We start from the raw sequence: 10641 nt of genomic DNA on the forward strand, positions 1-10641 counted from the left end.
TTCAAGCACTTTGTAGGCCCTTGTGAGGTGGATGTGGATCACACTTAAAAAAGAGCTGATCATGCATGTTTCAATATTATTACATTCTGGGTAAAGTTTTGACATAGGACCGGGATATGCAGTGGCGGATCCAGGTAAGGGAACATCTGGCCCTTGCCCCCCCCCCCCCCCTTTGAGAGGCACCCCTTAGTGGAATATGTCATGCATTCGCAAGTGAGCTAGGGACTTTTTTTTGGGGGGGGGGCGGGCTTGTCATATTTTTGCTGGAACAAAAAAGTAGTAGTAGCAGAAGAAGTAGTAGTAGTAATATATCAATAAAAAATAATTACAATAATGATACTATAAGCACTACTACTAATAATATTAATGATAACAATAACTGATAGTAATATGAATAAAATAACAGAAAATGGGAAAAATGCACATGTGTTCAAATACCTTGAAATCCCCACTAAAAAAATAACAATAATAATAATAAATAAATAAATAAATAAAATAAGCAAAAAAAAAAAAATCCTCCAAAGTCATTAGGGACCAATCGACAACTCCGTAAGTTTGGTAATGACCCGGGGTAATGAAATTAATTGGCTCCTAGCTTTAAAAAGACACCATAAATGACTAAAGAACAAAACATTAACTAGATAAGTTACTCGATCATTCATTTATTTCTTTAAAGGCCCAATCCCTAGGCGCAGGCCGGGCCTGAAGTTTTGGCAGAATGCAGAACTAACTTTAGAACCCGTCTTTACCCCCCCCCCCTCCCCCCCCCCCCCCCCCCCGCCTATTGTGCTAGCTAGGACTAGACTCGTGACGTAGGATATACGATAGGAGCGAGTAGGTAACGGTATCAAATTCAATTTATGCTGCGCTGTCGTCCCACTGCAATCGGCATCGCACCGCCACTGCCAGGTCTATCTCTGGGCTGAATAAATTCGTGTTAATAAATCTTTCCAGCTCACATGTTTTGCCAAGCTTCTTATCTACAACCGAAGGCTGAGCTGAGGTAAGTATTTGATTAAAACAACGGCTTGTAATATTTATAAATCACTGCCCATGTCATAGTCAGTCTCCAATAATTGTCCGTGCGCCTCTCAACGGAGCTGGAGGCTCCTGGCCTGGGTTCATTACCATCCTGCCTGTGGCTGTGGGGAATCATGCCAATGCTGCACACAATTTAAAAAAATCATTAAAATATCACTTTTGTGACCAAAAATACTAATTTCCATACAGTTGCAGTTTAATTTTCATTAGTAACTTGGGGGTAATTTTTGTATTCACCAGAACGCTCGAAAACTTGAATTTTTGGCATATTTTTGTCATGTTTGTGTACGCCCTCTATTGGTGGAAAGTAATATGGCAAGACAATTGTCATTTTTTAATCTCTATTTTTAATAAAGAAAATATAATTCAAAGAATCAAATTTACTTAAGAACCAAGTTATATGATGAATAGCTGTAATGGAAACTGACAGTGTCAAAAAATCAAGCATTTGTCCAAAAGAAAAAGAGAAAATAAGCCAAACATTGCCAACCTTATTTCACCACACAGGGAGTAGTACTAACAGAGAACAAGGTTATATCATAACCTTGTTCATAGAATGAGTGGGTTATATCATAACCTTGTTCATAGAATGAGTGGGTTATATCATAACCTTGTTCATAGAATGAGTGGGCCTGGAGCATAAAAGTCATTTACTGAGGTAGGCTTACTCTCCATTGAGCCTTGGGCGGGATAGACCAATAGCTTCGGTCTCTGTTATTTTGGTTGTTCCGCTGAACTCTGTTGGCTCCACTCACCAAATACAGAGACCAAAGTTCTAGCTCGATCTGTACAGGGACTCAATGGCCATATGTTAATGTATTCAGTTCGGATAAAACAGGGAAGTGAAGCTGCGCGACAGCCGAAATAAGTCACTGTTTTTTCCCCGTTTTGGTGCATTTTAGGCCAATACGGAATAATAATCTTTATTTTGGTACAGTTCTTTGTATATATTTTTATGAAATAAAGACAAAAATCGATGAGCCCCGTTGGGGGATTATGCATTGTTAACCCCCTAATGGTGGCTGCACGATAGCGAGCCTTCTGTGTACAAGGAGAAATACAAAATAAAAAAAATGTTAAAAAACTCCTCGAAACAGACGGCTGCCAGCTGTTTAGGAGCGGGATTGCATTGGCCCACACAAACCGTGTATTTTGGAGACAGCAATATTACTCCAAAAATACTTGTTTTCTTTGGCCTTGTGAGCCCAAACTTATGTAAATGGGCTGCAATAATAGGTTGCAACTTTTAGCCTACATTGATTTGTTTTTATGTTACAATAAGTGAAAATATGAAAAGTAGAGGAGCGTTTTACTTACAGATGTTATTGTCGCCATCTTGTCTTCTTTGTGATTGCATCCTAGCGACGCGTCTATAGAGGGCGGCAAAATCATGAGCAGTGCCAACTTAGATTTTTAAAAATACTTGCATCGGCGGATAAATTTCATGAATCGTACAATACTTGCATCGGAATCGTATATCATATTTATCAGCCGATGCAAGTATTGTACGATTCATTAAAGGGGAATCCAACCCAAATAAAAACTTGTTTTAATAAGGAAAAGAAAAATCAGACAAGTTGATAGGTCAAAGTTTGAACAATATTGGACAAACAACAAGAAAGTTATGAAATTTTAACAGTTGTAAATATTGGTAATCACTATACCCATTGAGACTTCAAATTGGCCGCATATGGGATATCATAGTGATGTAAGGCAAGGACTACTCTTCCATGTACTCCAATACATATTTTGGCTAAAATGTCATTTTTCCCAAAAGTTTTATTTCAAATTATATTTTTCTTTTATGAGGACATAAAACAATAAACTACCTGGGTTATATTTAGATTACTGCCCCAGGGGAATGGGTACTTAGGAGAAAACCACAAATCCCTGATAATAAAGTACATGGCCTATGCGAAAGTTGACCTTGCCCCTTGTCATAATTTACTTACCCAGTTGCCAATTTGAAATCTACATAGTATTAGTGATCTCAATTTTAAAGCAGCTATAACTTTCTTATTGCTTGTCGGATTTCTTTCAAACTTTCACCATTCTGTTTAATTTATTTTTCTACTTCCCAACACAACATTATATGGCCAAGGCTGGATTCCCCTTTAATTAGATTTATCCACCGATGCAAGTATTTTTTTTAAATTCTAAATTGGCACTGCTCATTATTTTGCCATCCTCTATAGACGTGTTGCATCGCTAGGATGCAACCCCCCCCCCTCCCCCCCCCCCCCCCCCCCCCCGGGGACTACATTTTTGTATTTCATTTTATCCACAATGCAGTTCCAGTTTTTCTCGCAGTGAACTGACCAAAATTGGTTAGTCTTATTTCAGGCCATTTAACTTTTGTTTGAGATGGACAAGTACCCGATTAATATCTAGTTTTGCTGTACTGTTCATTGTGACTAGTCAGTCTGTCAGTGAATCAAAGCAAAATCTTTATAGGGATTGATTTTTGATGATTTTTTGATGAGTTATGATTTTAACATGTGAGTGAATGGGGGTCTGTAATACCCATGTGTGCCCTAATGTAAAAGGGTGTTTCTACCTTTATGATGACAGTGTGTTGTGATTTCTAGTTAGCTACAGGGCGCCATCGTGTGGTGAACGGCAATGCAGTCTACATGATTGTACAGTATGCATGTTGGCATGCAAATACAATATGCACCATAGCATATAAACTTGTGATCTACCCAAATACCATACTTGACTATTAAAGACTGGTATCAATTTTCATGTCTAGGGATTAGCAGATATGTAGGCACTTTCATTGAGATAGTACAGTTTACATGTCTGTTGATATAAGGTCAGTGCATCATTAGACACACTATTCTCTGGGCAATACCACATACATGGTCACGACCAACCAAGCAACAGACTTAAATTTTCCATTCCTATGGGTGTTTGTGATAGTTTTCCCCCTCTTTTGTTATTCTCTATATGGGGGATGTACTGTATCACGACACCCCTGCCCCCATTGTAAGTTTCCCCAAGATCTTCATAGAACTTTTACAATAAATGTTTCCAGATTTTTTTTTCTTTTTTTCTTTCTGTGCAGTGTTGACTTTCTGTGCAAAGTCTGTAGGGTCATGCATGAGTTAGTGCAGTTCATTACAGTATTTCATTTTGTAAAACTTTTTGAATTTTGTTTTAATATACTCTGTACTTTGTCTCGCTCTTTTTTAAATTGAATTGAATTGAATTGAATGGTGCATTTATTTCAAATATTCACTGAAAATAGCAGCCAAAGGCTGAATTACATTCAGTTTACAAATGTATATATACAGACATTAAAAAAAATATACAACTTATAATAAAATAGGCAAATATATTAAAATGAAATTGTTCTACGAAATAATTATACATAGGGAATTAATTGAAATACCCAGCATATGAAAAGAAAGCCTCAGAGGTAGAATAAAGTACACGTAGTGAGAACATGTTAGAAGGAAAGACAGAATGAAATAAGAGGAAGAGAGGGAGACAGGATTCACAAAAACAACGTAAAAGAGACCTGTTGGGTATTTAACAAAGATGGAAAAAAAACATATCGGATATAGTAATAATGAAACAAATGGAGAATTGAGGAAGAAACGAGACCAGTATATCATTGGATAATATATTATCATTCACAAGTAACAATTGCGGAAAATGATATCTTTAATAACATTAATTAGCATTGTTTTTACATTCAAGAGCTGTTTATGCAGGAAATAAGTATGAAATTATCCAGGTAGGTATGATTTGTCATAATGAAATAGTATTTTGTTATAAAGGAGTATTTGGATTAAAAAAGAAGTACATGAGTAGTTTTATTTAAAGTATACATCCAAAGAATCAAAAGTATTTTATAATGACTTTATGTGGTCATCATTGTAAAGGGGAAGTATTACTAATCAGATATATAACTTCAATTTTTCAAAATAGTGATCAGAGATTGCAGAAATCAGCTCTCAAAAATGATTTATTTTCATGCCATATTTCTGCCTTCCACCGGTCCTCTTGCGAGCTCCAGCTGAGTGACGTCACACAATGAGCAGTGAGCAGCTGAGCTGACAGCAGCCCATTGGAGACGATCTTTCCAATCAGCGTTTTTTGCTCTTAGAATTGTTTATTCCTCTTAAGATTGGTCTTGTTATATAGATAAAAGTTTGAATTTACTGAACAGTGAAAAAAAGTGCACATTTAACGTATTTTGGTAACCGATATTTAGCTTAGAATTTTTTTTTTTTTTTCAAGAAATATATGTGAATAAACAAAGCATATTTTCACGTAGAAATCACACTTGCGTCACATTAATGTTATAGTCAATATAAAGCATAGACATTCTTCTTTATGACTGAACAAAAATTATGAAATTTCATTAAGTAGCAAAGTCAGGAACCACAAAAAAACATGGCAATATCCATCGCGAAATGACTGAAATTGCAGTTGAATTGCCGAAGCATTATTAGGAAACAGCGGCGAGCGGACTTTCTTTCATATATCTTAAAAATGCCTTCCCGTTAGGTCGATGGTCTGTGGCCAAATGCGTTGGCCATTGTTTTGTCATGTGCGAGGACCCTGGTTCGAAACTCAGATTTTTTTGCTGGGTATTTTTTTTTTTATTCCTTCCCCGTCCCTACCCATCTTTTTTTTCTCTTTTTATTTTCTTGTGAAATTCTATTCAGACCTGTATTTATCAAATCTTGCTTCTTAATTGCTGCTTTTGATTTTCAAGTTCTTGATTAGATTATTTCTACTCTTATTTGGGATGGGAGGGGTAGAGTTAAAAGTCAAGTCCACATCAACTAAAAATTATTTGAATAGAGTAATTTCCCTTGTTGTTTTTACTCAAAACAGTCATATACACAAAACAATGATATGCAAATTAGAGTTGTCACATCACATTCGTTTCTATTTTTTGTGGCATTTTGTTTTTAATTCTTTGCAGATTTGACGATAGGAAACTCTTCATCTGATCACAATAGGTTATATTTACGGAACTGTTAAAATAGTAATTATATAAATTTGAATCAAAGTTTTTATGAAACTTCCTGCAATATCTTGTTATTTTTCTTTAAATTCAAATGAATTTTTGATTGCGTGGACTTCTCCTTTACTCTTAATGTAGGGAATGCATAGCAAAATTTATCCAGAAACAAAATTGTCTTAGAATATGCAAATCAGTAATTGGACACATGTTCACTTTTCTTTCATCCAGGCCACTTCCTCACATCCACCAGGCTTTCAGTCTTATAACAAAAATGATGAACCATCACACAACATTCAAAGTGCTTCACAATAAATATTTCACTTCTGTTCATACATGCAATAAATATTGTGGAAAACAAATAAAAGGCGTACCCATATTCAAATACCGTTTAAAAGGACAAATATATTATACCTTTCGAGAAAAATCAGCACGTTAAATATCTGATAACAAAACATAATTATGGGGCACTGCAAGAAACTTATGTTCAATTGCAAATCAAGCGTAAGTCTTAAATTCAAATTCAAGCGTAATAAGGTCGAGTTGCAATCGCAATTCAACTACATGTTTAATCAAAGGACTTACCCTTGATTTGGGACGTGTGATTGAGTATAACATTTCTCGCAAAATGCCCTAGTAACATTAAAATTGTTCTTTCGTTTAAATTGTGTGTTATTATTTTTGACAAGCTGTATTCCTGTCCAAGTCAAATTTCTTAGTTCTCTCCAAAACTGTGCTCAAAATTGTTTCCAAGATTGATAAAGAAACATTTTCTTTTGTATCATTATCAGTCCACAACTTGCAAACCGTAGGTCCTGGAAAGAGTGAAGAAAAAAATGGCTATACCCAAATCATAGTAAAAGGACATGATGGAATCTCCCAGATTGAGGTAGCAAGCAGAGACCAGAAGTCACCAGAGTCAGCAAGTGTGCAGATCTGTGTGTAGAAGAGAGAAAAAAAAGAAATAATCAAATCAAAGTGTGAATTTAATTATCGTGATGATTGATGACGTGCGGTGGCATGTAATTCCCGGTCAACAACAAATGATGGTAGGTTTAGACAACTGAAAAGTTCCACTCAGAACACTGGTGCTCTACCTCAAGTGATGTTTGTGTAGGCCCCACTCCACTTCACTACCGCTACACTACCGTACATGTACGCCACACCTACCCGGGTAGGTGTGTAGCGTAGTGTAGGCTGTAGCAGTACTCCAGTAGTGAAGTGGAGACTACACGAACATCACTTGAGGTACGGTGCTCTCTGAGTCTCTGTGTCATTACAAAGATTGCATTTATCTTCATTGTTGAAGGCATTACGCATACATATATGCAGCAACACTCTAATCAGAAAGAAACACCAGACTCTAATTTTGGCCCACCCAAGGGTTCATTACATGCTGCCGCGCACAGAAAATTCAAGCCATAGAAGTCGTGGACCCAAGAAGTGAGATCCCAGCACGCGCGACCCACTAGTTAGAAATCCACTGCCAAACGCGGTTCGTGGTTAGTATACTAATACTAACCTCGCAATACGTACTAGTAGTATACTAATACTAACCACTCAATACGTGTGAGTGATTTTGGCCAGGAATCAGGGTAATCACTGCTGAAAATTTGTCTGGCTTCATGACATCGGCATCATGGTGATATAATTCTGTGTATAATAAAAACTTAAACATTCCTCTGAAACAGCAGATTTTCAGCCATGGTCCATACCACTCAGTGCTCCTAAATAATTTAATCGCCTGCCTGAGTCCTGACCAGTTTTAGAAATCTGAAGAAAAAATCTGCTGGAATTGTGCCACTCACACGTATTAAGTATACTAACCTCGCACCACGAACCGCGTTGGGCAGTGGATTTCTAACTAGTGGGTCGCGCGTGCTTAGCCTGGAGGCGTCTGGGATCTCACTTCTTGGGTCCACAACACACGACTTCTATGGCTTGATTTTTCTGTGCGTGGCGGCATGTAATGAACCCTTGGGTGGAATTGTGCAAAAACATTATTTCAAAAATAAAAACTTTTTAATTTTAATAGTAGTTATGCCAAAATGCATGATTCTAAACTTATATCAGATCTGTATCTGTCATCTGACCTGAATGCATCGTCAGAACAAGTACAGTTTCCAAACATGCTTACCTTGACTTTTGACTGGATCAAACAGCGTAGCCTGCAACATGCATCGGGAGCAAGTGAATGGGACCGTGCAGCTTGGAGTTTTTCAATAGTTAGTAGAGCAACACAACGAAGACTGTCGAGTGGACAAAATCGATCTTTCCAGTTCACAATTCAATAAAAAACGGGCAAAATAACACAGTTCTGGTTCCCTTATAGTCTGAAGTTGTCGAAAACAGAATTCGGATGTCACATTACATGAAGAAAACGGTAAATTCGGAAGATATTGAAGAGGTCAGTAAGGTGATTCAGTGTATTACGCACAGAGGGATAATGAGCTCGATTATTGTGTGACGTCATTATTCTCGACTGTTTTCACTGCGTGAACTGTCGGTCTGGGGGCGGCTGGGGGGGCTGAGAAGGGTCTCTAATAATTTCATTTCTTGCATTTCCACGACATCAATAAGACTTTTTAGTGACATATTTGTGTATAAAAAGACAAGACCTTTCCATTCATATATAATTTGTCTATAATCATCACTTGCGTGAATTTTCTTTGGATGTATACTTTAAAATAGCAGATGAGTTCTTGAAAATAACTACCGTACTTGTATTTACCTATGTATAAATCAAAATAAACAAAATATGAATTTCAAATGTTTGTTACAATAGAAAAATTTGGGAACATTCTGTGGAAACATTCCTTTGGGTGTGTAAATGATTATGAATTATTCAATAGATTTACAAGATATGGGATTGCACTGACTCTTTGTCCTGAATATGAATAGTCAGTGCGTATGGTCTAGAATGCCTTTTTCTGGTTTACGAATACATGCTGCACTGGTCATTTTACTTGTTATTGCTATCTAGAACGATCAATTGTTATCTGTGATCCTGGGCTAATGAATACAATTTGATGGGAAATTTTCTGTACCAGTATTAATTTCGATTTGCCAGTCCATCAAGATAGCTGAAGAAATGAATACCCCCGGTATTCAAATTGATGTTGTGTGTGCAAAATATGCAATGAAGAATCTACTCTAGAGTCTGAATTCTTGGTATTTGCTGAATAGGCTCAGTTCCACTTGACTTGATGTTGCCCCTGCCTTAAAGGGATGGTCCAGACTGGATTTATTTATATCTCAATGAATAGAGTAAAATTGGATTGACAACTGGTTGTGCATTAGTTTATTTATTGCCGCAACTAATTTCATCATAATGGAAACACATCATTTACACATTTATGAAAAACAAGTGTTTTTTTTTCATTACATTTTTCATTCAAACATGGTTGTTTCATTACGTGAAACAACCATGATTTCATGGAATAACATTTAAAAAAAAAGGAAAGTGGGGACATGACATCAGCTCAAATAATGAATTTTCATGACGATGTGCATATAACTGTTTTCTCAAAATATTGATAAACTTTAAAATTCAATAACTTTGTTTATTTGTTATCCGATTTGGATGAAATTTTCAGCATTTTGCTCTGTGAATTTTACTCTGTTTATTTAGATATAAATATTTTCAGCCTGGACCATCCCTTTAAAAGCCCAACAAATACAATGTACATTTACCTGATTAGGATAAAATGCCTGTGGTATTATAGGGAAAGCTTTTTTGCTGATTCACTTTGTAAACTGGTACATACCGTATTTAAAGGGGAAGTTCACCTTGGAGTTCACCCTGACATGAAATGTTAAAAAATTGTTTGAAAATAATGAAAATCCATTGATCAAAGAATAACAATGTAATGTATAAACTTTTTTTTAAATAAGAAACGAAACTTTAAAATGTCATAACTCATAACTTTCCTATTTCACTTGCGATTTTGATGAATTTTTCAGTACTTATATATGTACAACATGTAAATGCTTGAGTGATTTTTTTTCTTCTTTTATTCAAGACAAGTTTTTGTTTGGGTAAAGGTCTCAAATTTCCAGTAAATGTATGGTCTCAATATAAATGTACATAAGCCTACTATTAAAAACGAAAGGAGAGTACAAATGTCACAATTTCTTCCCCAACTTTGTGGAAAGACATATACATGTATTATGGTAGGAGCAGATCAAACCTAGTCCATGTGTATTGAAGCTCTCTTTCCTAAGGCTGACATAGAGGGCCTTCTGACTCTCAAGACTATCCCAGCGAATCCCCCTCATCTCCTCTCCTCATCAGGGGATCGAGGTGTGAAATCTGGACTACATGCACGTTAAGCCAACTTATGGGGGGAAAATAAATACGAGAATGACCCTTGGAATAAGTTAGCATACAAGTGTGAATAATTTAAAAAATAAAAAAGATCAAAGAAACAAGTCAATTAAATTTTGAGGGGGGGGGGGTGAAATAATAGTTATGAGCATTTGAACATTGTTGTATCATGAACAAAGAATTTATGATTTCATTACAATGGGCAAAAAATAGATTTTTGTTTTTCTTGGGCATATTTCCAATGTACAGAGGGGAGATTTGTACTCTTGTGACATTACAAATTATGTTGGTC

Source organism: Lytechinus pictus, chromosome 17 (assembly GCF_037042905.1).
Source record: "Lytechinus pictus isolate F3 Inbred chromosome 17, Lp3.0, whole genome shotgun sequence".
Classification (NCBI taxonomy): Eukaryota; Metazoa; Echinodermata; class Echinoidea; order Temnopleuroida; family Toxopneustidae; genus Lytechinus; species Lytechinus pictus.